General features: G+C 39.4%; 2 non-coding genes across 2 annotated transcripts; both read right to left on the minus strand.

Annotated features, from left to right (window-relative positions):
- Positions 1-1,085: 1,085 nt before the first annotated feature.
- LOC112739303 (small nucleolar RNA R71) lies at positions 1,086-1,192 on the minus strand. The gene has a single exon (XR_003170235.1). It is a non-coding gene; the product is annotated as a small nucleolar RNA R71 (small nucleolar RNA).
- A 5,076-nt stretch (positions 1,193-6,268) lies between these two features.
- LOC112739966 (small nucleolar RNA R71) lies at positions 6,269-6,376 on the minus strand. Its single transcript, XR_003170899.1, has one exon. It is a non-coding gene; the product is annotated as a small nucleolar RNA R71 (small nucleolar RNA).
- Positions 6,377-19,289: the final 12,913 nt, after the last annotated feature.

Consider the following 19,289-nt stretch of genomic DNA (forward strand, 5'->3'; position numbering starts at 1 on the left):
TACTTTCCCGCCATTTAATTTCCTGCAATTCTCAATTCAAATTCTGCTTAGCTCAACTAGAACATTCCTCCAATTAAAGTTGCTTGACCAATCAATCCCTGTGGGATTCGACCTCACTCTATTGTGAGTTTTTACTTGACAACAATTCGGTATACTTGCCGAGGGAAATCTGTTGAGAGACAAGTTTCTGTGCATCAAGTTTATGGCGCCGTTGTCGGGGATTGATTTTGCATCAACAATGATTAAATTGGTGGATAACTGGATTGAGCATTTTTTTCTTCTTTTGTTTGATTTAATTTCATTTGAGTAATTTACTTTCAGTCTTAGTTATTTCCTTCCCTTTACCCCTTACCCGTTTGTGGTGTTATCTGCATTTTTTTTACTTTTTAGTTTACTAACCCACTAACTTTTTGATATATTGCATCACTCACACTAACAGCATTTCTGCAGAGAATACTGTCTGCATCTATCTTTCTTACTTGTGACTTGTGGGTTGTATGACAGGTAGAAGAAGCAGGGCTTCAACTTCCTTTGATTCTAAACCTGAGAGGACCTTCCTTAGATTGAGGAGAGAAGCAAGAGGAAAGAGGGTCGTTAGTGCTGAGGAAGAGGAGGAGTATTTTGAACCAGACATGGATGAGAATATGGAAAACCACCATGAAGAAGAGGCTCACAACCATGGCAGAGAAGGCCCAGTGCATCATGTTGGGCAAGAGAGAAGAGTTCTGGGATCTTACATCAATCCAAACCCAGAAAACTATGGAGGTAGCATCCAAAAGCCAACCATACATGCCAACAACTTTGAACTAAAGCCACAGCTCATCACCCTTGTTCAGAACAACTGTTCATTCGGAGGAAGTGTTCAAGAAGATCCCAATCAACATCTAACCACCTTCCTGAGGATATGTGATACTGTAAAGTCTAATGGTGTTTATCCTGACACCTATAGACTGCTTCTATTCCCCTTCTCACTCAAGGACAAGGCATCAAAATGGCTGGAATCCTTCCCGAAGGAGAGTTTAACAACCTGGGAGGATGTGGTGAACAAATTCTTGGTGAGATTCTATCCTCCTCAAAGAATCAACAGGTTGAGAGCTGAGGTACAAACATTCAAGCAGCAATATGGTGAGACTCTATATGAAGCATGGGAGAGGTTTAAAGACTTGACAAGAAGGTGCCCACCAGATATGTTCAATGAATGGGTACAGCTACACATTTTCTATGAAGGTCTTTCCTATGAATCAAAGAAGGCATTAGACCACTCATTCGGGGGATCTCTGAACAAGAAGAAGACCATTGAAGAAGCCATAGATGTCATTGAGACTGTAGCCAAGAATGACTACTTCTATGCCTCTGAAAGAGGCAACACTAGAGGAGTAATGGAGCTAAACAACGTGGATGCACTGCTGGCCCAGAACAAGCTGATTGCCAAGCAGCTGGCTGACCTTACCAAGAAGATGGAGAGGAACCAAGTAGCAGCAATCACCACCTTATCAGCAGCTCAAGAAGGAGTAAATGCAGAGGCAGAGGGTGATTAGGAACAAGCCAACTACATTGGAAACTCACCCAGGCAGGCATATGATCCATACTCCAAGACTTACAATCCTGGTTAGAGGAACCACCCAAACTTTGGGTGGGGAAATCAACAAGACCAAGGCCAAGATCAGAGACGCCACAACCCCAACAACAATGCAGCTCACCAACATTCCACACAGAGATCATATTAGCACCCACCTAACAACACACCTCAACATCCATTCGAAAGCCAAAATGGCCCTTCTCATCCCTCCAATCTCAACTCACCATCATCGGAAGAAAGACTATCAAGGATTGAGACTCTACTTGAAGTCATATGTAAGGAAGTCCAGGACAGTAAAGTATTCCGAGAGGAAGTGCGGTCCAATATGCAGAATCAAGATGCTGCCATCAAGAAACTTAAGACACAAATTGGCTACCTATTCAAGCAAATTTCCAATCATAACCTATGCAGCAATACTGATCCAAACCCAAGAGAGGAGTGTCAGGCTATCACCCTCAGAAGTGGGAAGAAATTGAAGGAAATTCCCAAGAATTCACAAGAGAAGAACTCAAATGAAAAGGAAAAGGAGCGAGATGAAGTCCAAATTCCCATTCCCAGTTCACAGCAAAAAGGAGAAATACTGAAGCCAGACGTCCCAAAAGCTCCATACCTCAGCAATTAAAGAAGAAGGGGGACGACAACCAGTTCTTAAGATTTTTGGAAATTGATGAGCGGATAATTTATACGCTTTTTGGCATTATTTTTACATAATTTTTAGTATGATTTAGTTAGTTTTTAGTATATTTTTATTAGTTTTTAATTAAAAATCACATTTCTGGACTTTACTATGAGTTTGTGTGTTTTTCTGTGATTTCAAGTATTTTCTGGCTAAAATTGAGGGACTTGAGCAAAAATCAGATTCAGAGGTTGAAGAACAACTGCAGATGCTGTTGGATTCTGACCTCCCTGCACTCAAAGTAGATTTTCTGGAGCTATAGAACTCCAAATGATGCGCTCTCAATTGCATTGGAAAGTAGACAACCAGGTCCTTCCAGCAATATATAATAGTTTATACTTTACCCGAGTTTAGATGACGCAAGCTGGCATTCAACGCCAGTTCCATGCTGCATTCTGGAGTAAAACACCAGAAACAGGTTACAAAGTGGAGTTAAACGTCAGAAACAGGTTACAAACTGGCGTTCAACTCCAAGAGAAGCCTCTACACGTGTAAAGCTCAATGCTCATCCCAAGCACACACCAAGTGGGCCCCAGAAGTGGATTTCTGCATCATTTACTCATTTCTGTAAACCCTAGTAACTAGTTTAGTATAAATAGGACTTTTTACTATTGTATCTACATCTTTGGAACATCTTTAGTTTCATCTTTAGATCACGTTTGGGGGCTAGCCTCTCGGCCATGCCCGGACATTCATCACTTATGTATTTTCAACGATAGAGTTTCTACACACCATAGATTAAGGTGTGGAGCTCTGCTGTTCCTCATGAATTAACGCAAAGTACTATTGTTTTTCTATTCAATTCAAGCTTATTCCTATTCTATGATGTTCATTCGCACCCAAGAACATGATGAATGTGATGATTATGTGACGCTCATCATCATTCTCACTTATGAATGCGTGCCTGACAAACACTTCCGTTCTACATGCAAACAAGCTAGAATAAGTATCTCTTAGATATCTAATACAGAGGACCGAGTCCGAGATATTAGAATCTTCGTGGTATAAGTTAGAACCCATGGATGGCCATTCTTGAGATCCGGAAAGTCTACACCTTGTATGTGGTATTCCGAGTAGGATCTGGGAAGGGATGGCTGTGACGAGCTTCAAACTCGTGAGTGCTGGGCGTAGTGATAGACGCAAAATGATAGTAAATCCTATTCCAGTATGATCGAGAACCGATAGATGATTAGCCATGCAGTGACAGCGCATTGGACCATTTTCACAGAGAGGATGGGATGTAGCCATTGACAACAGTGATGCCCTACATAAAGCTTGTCATGGATGGGAGTAGAAATGATTGGATGAAGACAGTAGGAAAGCAGAGGTTCAGAGGAACGAAAGCATCTCTATATGCTTATCTGAAATTCTCACCAATTAATTACATAAGTATCTCTATCCTAGTTTATGTTTTATTTATCTTTTAATTATTAAAACTCTATTACCTTTTGAATCCGCCTGACTGAGATTTACAAGGTGACCATAGCTTGCTTCAAGCCAACAATCTCCGTGGGATCGACCCTTACTCACATAAGGTTTATTACTTGGACGACCTAGTGCACTTGCTGGTTAGTTGTATCAAAATTGTGAAGAGAACTAAAATTATGAACATGCGTATTAAGTTTTTAGCACCGTTACCAAACAATGAACAATCACGATTCGTGCACCAAGTTTTTGGCGCCGTTGCCGAGGATTGTTCGAGTTTGGACAACTGACGGTTCATCTTGTTGCTCAGATTAGGTAATCTTCTTTTTGTTTTATTTTTAAAAATTTTTCAAAAAAAAAAATCTTTCAAAAAATTTTTCCTTTATTTTCGAAAAAAAATAAAAATAAATCTTTCCAAAAATATATTTTTCTTCAGAATTTTTAAGAATGAATTCTAGTGTTTCAGATGATGCTTTTATCATCACAGGAGCTAGTTGATTCCCATCATTTTGGCTGTTGTATGTAATGTCCTGCTGAAGCTTGTTCTGCCCTGTCTAATCTCTTTAGACTGAAGCTTTAGACTAACATTGCTTGATTCCTGGAATTCTTATTAAAAAAATTTTTGAAATCCTTATTTTCTTTTTCAAAATAATTTTGTAAAAAATAAAAAAAAAGTTTATAAAATCATAAAATCAAAAATATTTTTTGTGTTTCTTGTTTGAGTCTAGAGTCAAGTTTGGTGTCATTTGCATCTTTTTAATTTTCTAAAAAAATTATTTTCGAAAATTTCATGCATTGCATTCTTCATGAGCTTCAAGTTGTTCTTGGCCAGTCTTCTTGTTTGATCTTCATATTTTCTTATTTTGTGTCTTTTCTTGTTTTTCAAATGCATTCTTGAAACATTAATGTCTAAAGAATAAAAATTTTTAAGTTTGGTGTCTTGCATGTTTTCTTTTCTTGAAAATTTTTCAAAAATAAGTTCTTGGTGTTCATCTTGACATTCAAAGTGTTCTTGGTGTTCATCTTGACATTCATAGTGTTCTTGCATGCATCACATGTTTTGATCCAAAATTTTCATGCATTGAGTCTTTTTGATGTTTTTCTCTTTCATCATTAAAAATTCAAAAAATAAAAAAAAAATATATCTTTCCCTTATTCTATCATAAAATTTAAAAAATATGGGTTAAATTTTTCAAAAATTTTTCAAAATTAGTTGTTTCTTATGAGTCAAATCAAATTTTCATTTTAAAAACTCTATCTTTTTCAAATCTTTTTCAAAAAAAACCAAATCTTTTTCATTTTTCTTTCATAATTTTCGAAAATTTCAAATTGATTTTCAAAAAATCTTTTTCTTATTTCTATTTCATACTTTTGAATTTAATACTAACAATTAATGTGATTGATTCTAAAATTTTAAGTTTGTTACTTGCCTAGTAAGAAAGGTTCAATCTTTAAACTCTAGACTCATATCTTTTTAGTTTCTTGTTAGTCAAGTAATCAACTTTAATTTCAAAATCAAATATTTTTAAATTTCTTTTTCAAATTTTTTTCAAAATAGGTTTCAATCACATCTTTTCAAAATCAATTTCAAAATCTTTTCTAACTTCTTTTCTAACCTCTTATCTTTTCAAAAATTGATTTTCAAATCTTTTTCAAACTAATCCTATCTTTTTGATTCAATCATATCTTTTTCAAAACTACCTAACTAATTCTCTCTCTAATTTTCAAAAATCACCTTCCTCCTTCTCAAAATTCCTTTTTTAATTAACTATTTCTTTTAAATTTTAATTTGATTTAATTTTATTTTCCTTTCTTAATTTTTGAATTAATTTTAAATTAAAACAAAAATATTTTTCTTTTCTTCTCAATTATTTTCGAAAATTATTCTCTCCCCCTCATCTCTTTCTAATTATTTTATTTACTAACACTTCTCTTTTTAAAAATTCAAACCCTCTCCCTCTTTCTGTGTTCGAATTTCTTATCTTCTTCTACTCACATAAAGGAATCTCTATACTGTGACATAGAGGATTCAATATTTTCTGTTTTCTTCTTTTTCATATGAGCAGGAACAAGGACAAGAACATTCTTGTTGAAGCTGATCCTGAACCTGAAATAACTCTAAGAGGAAGCTAAGGGAAGCTAAAGCACAACTCTCTGGAGAAAATCTGACAGAAATTTTCGAAAAAGAAGGAGACATGGCCGAAAATAATAACAATGCAAGGAAGATGCTTGGTGATTTTACTGCACCTAATTCCAATTTACATGGAAGAAGCATCTCAATCCCTGCCATTGGAGCAAACAATTTTGAGCTGAAACCTCAACTAGTTTCTCTGATGCAACAGAATTGCAAGTTTTATGGACTTCCATCCGAAGATCCTTTTCAGTTATTAACTGAATTCTTGCAAATCTGTGATACTGTTAAGACCAATGGGGTTGATCCCGAGGTCTATAGGCTTATGCTTTTCCTGTTTGCTGTAAGAGACAGAGCTAGAGTATGGTTGGACTCTCAACCTAAAGATAGCCTGAACTCTTGGGATAAGTTGGTCACGGCTTTCTTAGCCAAGTTCTTTCCTCCTCAAAAGCTTAGCAAGCTTAAAGTGGATGTTCAAACCTTTAGACAAAAAGAAGGTGAATCCCTCTATGAAGCTTGGGAGAGATACAAGGAACTGACCAAAAAGTGTCCTTCTGACATGCTTTCAGAATGGACCATCCTGGATATATTCTATGATGGTTTGTCTGAGCTATCAAAGATGTCATTGGACCATTCTACAGGTGGATCAATTCACCTAAAGAAAATGCCTACAGAAGCTCAAGAACTCATTGACATGGTTGCAAATAACCAGTTCATGTACACTTCTGAAAGGAATCCTGTGAATAATGGGACGCCTATGAGGAAGGGAGTTCTTGAAATTGATACTCTAAATTCCATATTGGCTCAGAATAAAATATTGACTCAGCAAGTCAATTTGATCTCTCAGAGTCTGAATGGATTGAAGGAATCATCCAACAATACTAAAGAGGCATCTTTTGAAGAAGAAGCTTGTGATCCTGAAAACCCTGCAATAGCAGAGGTGAATTACATGGGTGAACCCTATGGAAACACCTATAATCCCTCATGGAGGAATCATCCAAATTTCTCAAGGAAGGATCAACAAAAGCCTCAACAAGGCTTTAATAATGGTGGAAGAAACCGGTTTAGCAATAGCAAGCCTTTTCCATCATCCACTCAGCAACAGACAGAGAATTCTGAGCAGAATCCATCTAGCTTAGCAAATATAGTCTCTGATCTATCTAAGGCCACTTTAAGTTTCATGAATGAAACAAGGTCCTCCATTAGAAATTTGGAGGCACAAGTGGGCCAGCTGAGTAAAAGAGTCACTGAAATTCCTCCTAGTACTCTCCCAAGCAATACAAAAGAGAATCCAAAAAGAAAGTGCAAGGCCATTGATTTAACCATCATGGCCGAACCTACAAGGGAGGGAGAGGACGTGAATCCCAGTGAGGAAGACCTCCTAGGATGTCCAGTGATCAACAAGGAGTTTCCCTCTGAGGAACCAAAGGAATCTGAGGCTCATTTAGAGACCATAGAGATTCCATTGAACCTCCTTATGCCATTTATGAGCTCTGATGCGTATTCTTCTTCTGAAGAGAATGAAGATGTCACTGAAGAGTAAAGTGCTAAGTACCTTGGTGCAATCATGAAGCTAAATGTCAAATTATTTGGTAATGAGACTTGGGAAGATGAACCTCCCTTGCTCATCAATGAACTGAGTGTTCTGGATCAACTGACATTGCCTCAGAAGAAATAGGATCCTGGAAAGTTCTTAATACCTTGTACCATAGGCACCATGACCTTTGAGAAGGTTCTATATGACCTTGGGTTAAGGATAAACCTCATGCCACTCTCTGTAATGGAGAAACTGGGAATCTTTGAGGTGCAAGCTGCCAGAATCTCATTAGAGATGGTAGACAACTCAAGAAAACAGGCTTATGGACAAGTAGAGGACGTGCTAGTAAAGGTTAAAGGCCTTTACATCCCTACTGATTTCATAATCCTAGACACTGGGAAGGATGAGGATGAATCCATCATCCTTGGAAGACCCTTCCTAGCCACAGCAAGAGCTGTAATTGATGTGGAAAAAGGAGAATTGATCCTTCAACTGAATGAGGACAACCTTGTGTTTAAAACTCAAGGATCTCCTTCTGTAACCATGGAAAGGAAGTATGAAGAGCTTTTCTCACTGCAGAGTCAACCAAAGCCCCCACAGTCAAACTCTAAGTTTGGTGTTGAACCCCCATATTCAAACTCTAAGTTTGGTGTTGGAAGATTCCAACAATGCTTTGAACATCTGTGAGGCTCCATGAGGCTCACTGTCAAGCTATTGACATTAAAGAAGCGCTTGTTGAGAGGCAACCCAATGTTATCTAATTATATTTATTTATTTTCTATTGTTATTTCATGTTTTATTAGGTTGATGAACATGTGGAGTCACAAAAACTACTGAAAAATAAAAAATAAAATGAAAAACAGCAAAAAAAAAGCACACCCTGGAGGAGAGCAGTCTGGCATTTAAACGCCAGAAACAAGCATCTGTCTGGCATTTAACGCTAGAAACAGGCACCAAGCTGGCACTGAACGCCAGAAACCAGCATCTACCTGGCGTTAAACGCCAGAACAGAGCATGGAAGTGGTGTTTAATGCCAGAAACAAGCAGCAGTCTGGCATTAAACGCCAGGATTGCATGTATAGGGCGTTTTACACGTCTAAAAGGTGCAGGGATGAAAAACCCTTGACACCTCAGGATCTGTGCATCCCACAGGATCACCACAGGATCTGTGGACCCTACAGGATTTCCTTAGAATCTATGGACCCCACAGGACCCCCACCTACCCTTCTTCTCTCCTTTTCACACCTTTTCATGACTCTCTTCCCCAAATACCCTTCACCAATCAACTCAATCACTCTTCTCCATCACCTCTTCACCACTCACATCCATCCTCTCTTCCCTAAAACCCAACCCTAATGGCTGAAACTTCACCCTCCCCCCACTCCTATATAAATCCCTTATTCCTTCTTCATTTTCACACAACACAACCCTAAATTCACCCTTGGCCGAAAACACCTCACCCTCCATCTCCTCCATTTTCTTCTTCTTCTACTATTTTTCTTTCTTCTTTTGCTCGGGGACGAGCAAACATTTTAAGTTTGGTGTGGTAAAAGCATAGCTTTTTATTTTTCCATAACCATTAATAGCACCTAAGGCCAGAGAAACCTCTAGAAAGAGGAAAGAGAAGGCAATTGCTTCCACCTCTGAGCCATGAGAGATGGAGAGATTCATCTCAAAGGTCCATCAAGACCACTTCTATGAAGTTGTGGCCAAGAAGAAAGTGATCCCTGAGGTTCCTTTCAAGCTCAAGAAGAATGAGTATCCGGAGATCCGACTTGAAATCCAAAGAAGAGGTTGGGAAGTTCCCACTAACCCCATTCAACAAGTCGGGATCCTAATGGTTTAAGAGTTCTATGCAAACGCATGGATCACTAGGAACCATGATCAAAGTGTGAACCCGAATCCAAAGCATTGGTTTACCATGGTTCGAGGGAAATACTTAGATTTCAGTCCGGAAAATGTAAGGCTGGCGTTCAACTTGCCAATGATGGAAGAGAACGCACGCCCCTACACAAGAAGGGTCAACTTTGATCAAAGGTTGGACCAAGTCCTCATAGACATATGTGAGGAAGGAGCTCAATGGAAAATTGACTCAAGAGGCAAGCCGGTTCAATTAAGAAGGCATGACCTCAAACCAGTGGCTGGGGATGGCTAGAGTTCATTCAACGCTCAATCATTCCTACTAGTAACCGGTCTGAAGTTACTATGGACCGGGCCATCATGATCCATAGTATCATGATTGGAGAAGAGGTGGAAGTTCATGAGATTATACCTCAAGAACTCTACAAGGTGGTTGACAAGTCCTCCACTTGGGCACGGTTAGCCTTTTCTCACCTCATATGCCACCTCTGCAATTCGGCTGGAATTGACATAGAGGGAGACATCCTCATTGAAGAGGACAAGCCCATCACTAAGAAAAGGATGGAGCAAATAAGAGATCATGGACCTCAACATGAGCATGAGGAAATTCCTCACCATGAAATCCCTGAGATGCCTAAGGGGATGCACTTTCCTCCACAGAATTATTGGGAACAAATCAACACTTTCCTAGGAGAATTAAGTTCTAACATGGGACAACTAAGGGTGGATCATCAAGAGCACTCCATCATCCTCCATGAAATTAGAGAAGATCAAAGAGCTATGAGGGAGGAGCAAGAAAGACAAGGAAGAGACATAGAGGAGCTCAAGAGCACCATTGGTTCTTCAATAAGAGGAAGACGCCACCCTCACTAAGGTGGACTAATTCCTTAATCTCCTTGTTTATTTATTTTCCTGTTTTTCGATTTCTGAGCTTTATGTTTATTTATATTTGTGTCTTATTACATGATCATTAGTGTTTAAGTGTCTATGCCTTAAAGTTATGAATATGAATCCATCACCTCTCTTGAATGAAAAATGTTCTAAAAACAAAAGAACAAGAAGTACATGGTTTCGAATTCATCCTTGAAACTAGTTTAATTATTTTGATGTGGTGACAATACTTTTTGTTTTCTGAATGAATGCTTAAACAGTGCATATGTCTTTTGAAGTTGTTGTTTATGAATGTTAAATATGTTGGCTCTTGAAAGAATGATGAAAAGGAGACATGTTATTTGATAATCTGAAAAATCATAAAAATGATTCTTGAAGCAAGAAAAAGCAGTGAATACAAAAGCTTGCAGAAAAAAAAATAGCAAAAAAAAAGAAAGAAAAAGAAAAAGCAAGCAGAAAAAGCCAAAAGCTCTTTAAACCAAAAGGCAAGAGCAAAAAGCCAATAACCCTTAAAACCAAAAGGCAAGGGTAATAAAAAGGATCCAAGGCTTTGAGAATCAGTGGATATGAGGGCCTAAAGGAATAAAATCCTGGCCTAAGCGGCTAAACCAAGCTGTCCCTAACCATGTGCTTGTGGCGTGAAGGTGTCAAGTGAAAACTTGAGACTGAGCGGTTAAAGTCAAGGTCCAAAGCAAAAAACAGAGTGTGCTTAAAAACCCTGGACACCTCTAATTGGGGACTTTAGCAAAGCTGAGTCACAATCTGAAAAGGTTTACCCAGTTATGTGTCTGTGGCATTTATGTATCCGGTGGTAATACTGGAAAACAAAGTTCTTAGGGCCACGACCAAGACTCATAAAGTAGCTGTGTTCAAGAATCAACATACTGAACTAGGAGAATCAATAACACTATCTGTATTCTAAGTTCCTATAGATGCCAATCATTCTGAACCTCAATGGATAAAGTGAGATGCCAAAACTATTCAAGAGGCAAAAAGCTACAAGTCACGCTCATCTGATTGGAGCTAAGTTTCATTGATATTTTGGAATTTATAGTATATTCTCTTCTTTTTATCCTATTTGATTTTCAGTTTCTTGGGGACAAGCAACAATTTAAGTTTGGTGTTGTGAAGAGCGGACAATTTATACGCTTTTTGGCATTGTTTTTACATAGTTTTTAGTATGATTTAGTTAGTTTTTAGTATATTTTTATTATTTTTTAATTAAAAATCACATTTCTGGACTTTACTACGAGTTTTTGTGTTTTTTTGTGATTTTAGGTAATTTCGGGCTGAAATTGAGGGACTTGAGCAAAAATCAGATTCAGAGGTTGAAGAAGAACTGCAGATGCTGTTGGATTCTGACCTCCCTGCACTCAAAGTAGATTTTCTGGAGCTACAAAACTTCAAATGGCGCACTCTCAATTGCGTTGGAAAGTAGACATCCAGGGCTTTCCAGAAATATATAATAGTCCATACTTTTCCTGAGTTTAGACAACTCAAACTGGCGTTCAACGCCAGTCCCATGCTGCATTCTGGAGTAAAACGCCAGAAACAGGTTGCAAAGTGTAGTTAAACGCCAGAAATAGGTTACAAACTGGCGTTCAACTCCAGGAGAAGCCTCTACACATGTAAATCTCAATGCTCAGCCCAAACACACACCAAGTAGGCCCCAGAAGTGGATTTCTGCATCATTTACTCATTTCTGTAAACCCTAGTAACTAGTTTAGTATAAATAGGACTTTCTACTATTGTATTTACATCTTTAGAACATCTTTAGTTTCATCTTTAGATCATGTTTGGGGGCTGGCCTCTCGGTCATGCCTGGACCTTCATCACTTATGTATTTTCAACGGTAGAGTTTCTACACACCATAGATTAAGGTGTGGAGCTCTGCTGTTCCTCATGAATTAATGCAAAGTACTATTGTTTTTCTATTCAATTCAAGCTTATTCCTATTCTAAGATGTTCATTCGCACCCAAGAACATGATGAATGTGATGATTATGTGACGCTCATCATCATTCTCACTTATGAACGCGTGCCTGACAAACACTTCCGTTCTACATGCAAACAAGCTAGAATGAGTATCTCTTAGATATCTAATACAGAGGACCGAGTCTGAGATATTAGAATCTTCGTGGTATAAGTTAGAACCCATGGATGGCCATTCTTGAGATCCAAAAAGTCTAAACCTTGTATGTGGTATTCCGAGTAGGTTCTGGGAAGGGATGGCTGTGACGAGCTTCAAACTCGCGAGTGCTGGGCGTTGTGACAGACGCAAAAGGATAGTAAATCCTATTCCAGTATGATCGAGAACCGACAGATGATTAGCCATGCAGTGACAGCGCATTGGACCATTTTCACAGAGAGGATGGGATGTAGCCATTGACAACGGTGATGCCCTACAAAAGCTTGCCATGGAAGGGAGTAGGAATGATTGGATGAAGACAGTAGGAAAGCAGAGGTTCAGAGGAACGAAAGCATCTCTATATGCTTATCTGAAATTCTCACCAATGAATTACATAAGTATCTCTATCCTAGTTTATGTTTTATTTATCTTTTAATTATTAAAACTCTATAACCTTTTGAATCCGCCTGACTGAGATTTACAAGGTGACCATAGCTTGCTTCAAGCCGACAATCTCCGTGGGATCGACCCTTACTCACGTAAGGTTTATTACTTGGACGACCCAGTGCACTTGCTGGTTAGTTGTATCGAAATTGTGAAGAGAACTAAAATTATGAACGTGCGTATTAAGTTTTTAGCGCCGTTACCAAGGAATGAACAATCACGATTTTGTACACCAGAAATCTTCAAGAAACTACAAATCAACATACCCTTTGCTGAAACAATAGAGCAAATGCCGCTCTATGCCAAGTTTTTAAAGGAATTAATGACTAAGAAGAGAAGCTGGAAGAGCAATGAGACAGTGATACTAACCGAAGAATGTAGTGCCATCATTCAGCACAAACTACCCCAGAAATTGAAGGACCCTGGGAGTTTCCCTATCCCTTGCATTATAGGGGAAATCACAGTGGAAAAGGCTCTGTGTGACTTAGGAGCCAGCATAAATCTGATGACAGTAGCTATGATGAGAAAAATGAGGATTGAGGAGGCTAAGCCAACAAAAATGGCCCTACAACTGGCAGACCGATCATTCAAGTTTCCTCATGGCATAGTAGAAGATTTGCTGGTAAAGGGAGGAGATTTCATCTTTCCAGCAGACTTTGTAGTGCTGGACATGCAGGAGAAAGCCAAAGCCTCCATCATCTTGGGTAGACCTTTCTTGGCCACTGCTGGAGCTGTCATTGACGTTCAAAAAGGTGAACTCACCCTGAGATTACACAATAAAAAGATGACATTCAATGTGTTCAAGGCTATGAGTTACCCACCAGAACCATTGGGAGAATGTATGAGGTTGGATTCACTAGAAGATGCAGTACAGGAGATTTTTGAAGAAGAAGAACTTGAAGGGTTAACAGAGGAGGAATCAACATCTAGCGAAGAGGCTGCAACAACAGAGATTCATATACAGGGTGCACCTAAGGAAGAGAATAAAAAGATGGAAGCACCCAAACTTGAACTCAAAGCTCTGCCACCCACTCTCAAATATGCATACTTAAGAGAGAGTGAAAGTTACCCAGTGATCATAAACTCATCCCTCAGCCGAGATCAAGAGGAGGAATTACTCCAAGTATTACGAAAGCATAAGGATGCCATTGGATGGACCCTCGCTGACCTGAAAGGAATCAATTCGGCCATTTGCATGCATAAGATACTGTTGGAAGATGATGCCAAACCATCCATTCAACCCCAAAGGAGGCTGAATCCAGTCATGAAGGAAGTGGTACAGAAAGAAGTTATGAAGTTATGGCTGGGAAGGGTAATCTACCCGATCTCCGACAGCCCATGGGTTAGCCCCGTGCAAGTTGTCCCAAAAAAGGGAGGAATCACTGTAGTCCCCAATGAGAAGAACGAACTAATCCCTACAAGGACCATCACAGGATGGCGGATGTGCATAGACTACAGAAAACTCAATGAAGCTACAAGAAAAGATCATTTCCCCCTTCCTTTCATGGATCAGATGCTGGAAAGACTTGCAGGATACGCATATTACTGTTTTCTCGATAGTTATTCAGGATATAACCAAATAGTGGTTGATCCAAGAGACCAAGAGAAAACTTCATTCACTTGCCCATATGGAGTGTTTGCCTACAGGCGCATGCCATTTGGGCTATGTAATGCACCTGCAACCTTCCAGCGCTGCATGCTCTCCATTTTCTCAGATATGATAGAAAAATTCATTGAAGTCTTTATGGATGACTTTTTGGTATTCGGAGATTCCTTTACTAATTGCCTAAATCACTTGGCCCTGGTATTAAAAAGATGTCAAGAGACCAACTTGGTCTTGAACTGGGAGAAATGTCACTTTATAATGACAGGGGGAATAGTTCTTGGCCATAAGGTTTCTAACCAAGGCATTGAGGTAGATAGAGCTAAGGTGGAACTCATTGAAAAATTACCCCCACCAAGTGATGTCAAGGCAATTAGGAGCTTTTTAGGGCATGCCGGCTTTTACAGAAGGTTTATTAAATATTTTTCAGAGATAGCCAAGCCCTTAAGCAATCTCCTTGTATCTGATGCACCATTTGTCTTTGATGAAAAATGCATGCTAGCATTCGACAACTTGAAAAAGAGGCTATCCTCTGCCCCTATCATTTCCCTACCTGATTGGAACTTACCATTTGAACTGATGTGTGATGCATCTGATTTTGCAGTAGGGGCAGTGTTAGGGCAGAGGAAAGATAACTTAGTCCATGTGATATACTATGCCAGAAAAGTCCTCAATGACACTCAAAGAAATTACACCACCACTAAAAAGGAGTTGCTAGCAATAGTTTTTGCATTTGACAAGTTTAGATCATACCTCATTGGTGCCAAAGTGATTATTTTCACAGACCACACAGCACTTAAATACTTGTTTGCCAAGCAGGAGTCAAAACTAAGACTGATAAGGTGGATCTTATTGTTGAAGGAATTCAATATTGAGATTAGAGACAAGAAATGAGTGCAGAACAAGGTAGCCAATCACCTATCCAGGATCCCTCATGACAAAGGTGGAACACATGATACAAGTGTAAATGAATGTTTCCCAGATGAGCAGTTAATGACGGTTCACAAAGCACCCTTGTTTGCAAACATTGCCAATTTCAAGGCAACTGGGGCTTTACCTCCAGAGATCAACAAACATCAAAAGAGAAAGCTCATCAATGACACAAAGTATTTTGTTTGGGATGAACCATATCTCTTCAAGAAGTGTTCAGATGGAATCCTGAGAAGATGTGTTTCGGAAGAAGAGGGACAAGAGGTCTTGTGGAATTGCCACGGCTCGTGCTATGGAGGCCATTTTGGAGGGGATAGAACTGCAGCCAAGGTGTTACAAAGCGGATTCTTTTGGCCCACCCTTTTCAAGGATGCCAAAGAACTAGTAAAGAACTGCAATGAATGTCAAAGAGCTGGAAACATACCCAAAAGAAATGAGATGCCACAGAATTTTATCTTAGAACTGGAACTGTTTGATGTGTGGGGAATCGATTTCATGGGACCATTCCCAACCTCATATGCAAACAAGTATATCTTGGTAGCAGTGGATTACATTTCCCAACCTCAGAAAGAACATCTTTAGCCGGTTCGGAGTCCCCCGAGCACTCATCAGTGATGGAGGAAGCCATTTTTGTAACAGACCACTAGAAGCGCTCCTCCTACGATACAGGGTGAAACACAAGATTGCCACACCTTACCACCCCCAAACAAGTGGGCAAACTGAGATATCTAACAGAAAGCTAAAAAGGATTTTGGAAAAGACTGTAGGAGCATCAAGAAAGGATTGGTCGAAGAAGCTGGATAATGCTCTTTGGGCATACAGAACGGCATTCAAAACACCAATTGGGATGTCCCCATATCAACTGGTGTATGGAAAAGCTTGTCATTTACCATTGGAGCTGGAACACAAAGCCCTCTGGGCTCTCAAGCTACTAAATTTTGATAGCGTTGCTGCTGGTGAAAAGAGGGTCTTGCAGCTGCAGGAAATGGAGGAGTTTAGATCTCAAGCCTATGAAAATGCCAAGATTTATAAAGAAAGGGCAAAGAGAAGGCACGACCTCCATCTGGCACCCAGGAGCTTCGAAAAAGGACAGCAAGTGCTCCTTTACAATTCCAAATTAAGACTTTTCCCTGGGAAACTCAAATCAAGGTGGTCAGGACCCTTTCTTGTCACAAAGGTCTCGCCGTATGGACACATAGAAATCATGGAGGAAAGTTCAAAGAGGACGTTCACTGTGAACGGACAAAGGCTCAAGCACTACATGGGAAACATGGGAGGAAAGCCCCAAAATGAAATATCATCTCAACTGATGGAGAAATCGTCGAGCTAGCGACATTAAAAGAGCGCTTCGTTGGGAGGCAACCCAACCTAAGATAGTTTCCTTTTCATGATCATCTCAATAAAGGATATAAGCAGTTTCCCTCGTATTGTGAGGAGCCAAGTTTGGTGTTGCACACCAAACCAATCCAAGAGTGAATGTGTAATTCTAAGTTTGGTGTTCCACCATAGATTTTAGTTAGAATCACATTACACCTCTTCAATGGCAAGTTGCTAGCCCCAACTAATCAGGGAAACCGCTTAACAATAGTTTAGTTTCTATTTCATAGTTATTTTATCAATAAAAGCACATGAGGTTCTACATTAGGCAATGAACTAAGTTTGGTGTTCACACACCAAATTAAGTCCAGAAATTTACAAGCATACATGCGAGCTAACTATTCTTCAAGTGCTTGGAGAACAAGCAACTTCCAATAACTTTGCAGGAATTCAATCAACCTTCTAGAAAAACAGTGCACCACCATCTAAGGAGGCGAAGAAGGACGCAGAAGCTATGGATAATGACAACAAAGAGATAACCAGAAGGCACCACCAAAAGGTTGTATTACTACTTGATCCCATATGCTTGGAGATGTTAAAAAAATTGGAAGTCTGAATGTAACCCTGATTAATAGTTACTCTTTAGCTTAAATCACTAGAATTTAATATTTGCTTTCATTGCCTTTGTTATATGTGTGCTGGTCCAAGTAACCTGTCTTTATTTTCACCTTGCTTACTTGTATGCTTGTCCTTTTTGAATCAAATAAAAAGAGATGTTATGAAAGACCAGAGTGATGATCAATTGTAGAGTAGGTTCTTAAGCTTGTGGTGTAGTAATCACTTAGCTAAGTTGGTTCACCAACAAGGTAGGAAGGCAACTATCTGTCCTGAAGTCATATGCTTGAAACTCACCCCATGAGACTAGCTAAATAACAAGATCCTAATAAGAAAAAGGAAAAGAACAGTAAGAGTTGAAAAAGAAAGAAAAGTAATAAGAAATAAGGCTAGGCACCAAGGGCTTGAATCTTGAGGGATGTGTCTGTGGTGCTCTTGTACCAAGGATCTGCTTGGATGAATAAGTTCTTAGGAGTGCTTCATCACTTGGTAACTTGGGTTAACTAACCCGGGATTATCAACTGAAAATCCACTATCAAGAGCAACCTTGCTACAGAACATTTAGTAACCCAAAGAGGTGCTGGACACCAAGGCCTCAAGGAAAAAAAAATAACAAACCATGTGCCTGTGGTGTGCATCTATGGGGGAGAGAGACTTGAGGGAGCAAGTCCTTAGGGGTGTTTTAACACCTAGCACCTTGAACCAACTGGTTCGGGAGTGTTGGCTGAAAGCTTATTTTAAAGAGTCACCCCCTCACAGAGCACTTAGCCTAAGGATGCAATAAACCTTGAAAAGACAAAGGGATCAATAAATAAAAGTCTCAAAAGGTACAATCAAGTGAGTATTCCAGGGCATGATAAAGGTCTGAAAGCCAATAAAGGAATGAACCTAAGTTGCTATGCATGAAACCCCATAAAACCAAGGACATGACTTCCACAATAATGATTTATTCCTCTTGTCATTTCATTCATCATTCTCATGTTTCAGTACTTGCTTAGGGACAAGCAAGCTTTAAGTTTGGTGTTGTGATGCCAGGGCATTTCGGCCAGTTTCACTAACCTTTTCTTTACTGTTTTAGGGTAGTTTCATGTATTTTCTTAGGAAATAAGCAAGTTTTGGGTAAATAATCACTTACATCTTGATTCAAGCAAACATTGTGAATTTTATATGATTTTATGAGAATTATGCATGAATTGAATGATAAAATGAATGACGCATGATCTCATGGGTTAGAACCTAGCTTTGATGCACTTTATTTGCTTGATTTCAGGACAAAGGAAGCAAAGAAGAGCCACGTTAGTATTCACATTAGTCTAACTAATGTGACCACTAACGTAGAATGGGAGCTAGCTTGCAACGTTAATGAGAAAAGTGATCGCCAATAACGCTTTCGAAGCCATCATAGCCCACGTTAATTGCCATGTTAACTATATTAACGTGGTAGTTAACGTGGAAGAAAAGGGAGTTCCAGCGTTAGTGGTAAAAGTGAATACCACTAACGCTCCAAAATGGGCAATTGGCCACGTTAAGAGTCACATTAAGTTAGTTAACGTGAACTCTAACGTGGAAGGGGCAAACAATGCCAACGTTAGTGACACTCACCTTTGTCACTAACATTGGACTAAGCCAACATTGCCCACGTTAGTGGTCACGTTAAGACCACTAACGTGAAAAGTAATGTGGAGCCAAGCATGATAACCCAACGTTAGTGACACTCACCTTTGTCACTAACGTTAGAGATGGCAATCTTCAACACATTAAGAGTAACGTTAACTAAGTCAACGTGAACTCTAACGTGGGAAGGTGAAGCGTTTGGAGCGTTAGTGACAAAGGTAAGTGTCACTAACGCTCTTGAGGCTAAGTCATGCCCACGTTAAGAGCCACGTTAGTTATACTAACGTGAACTCTAACGTGAAGAAAGGAGGGGCTAAGGGCAACGTTATTAGAAAAGGTAAACGCCAATAACGCTTGCGATGGACCAAGAGGCAATGTTAGTGGTCACGTTAGTGCAACTAACATTGAAGTTAACGTTAACCACCTTGGGCTAGGAATGTTAGTGCAAAAGGTGATTGTCACTAACATTCTCGAACCCACATTTTCACTTAAACATTAACACCACTAACGTCCTAGCTAAAATCCATGCCTACTTCACAC

The sequence above is a fragment of the Arachis hypogaea genome, chromosome 13, assembly GCF_003086295.3.
Source record: "Arachis hypogaea cultivar Tifrunner chromosome 13, arahy.Tifrunner.gnm2.J5K5, whole genome shotgun sequence".
Taxonomy (NCBI): domain Eukaryota; kingdom Viridiplantae; phylum Streptophyta; class Magnoliopsida; order Fabales; family Fabaceae; genus Arachis; species Arachis hypogaea.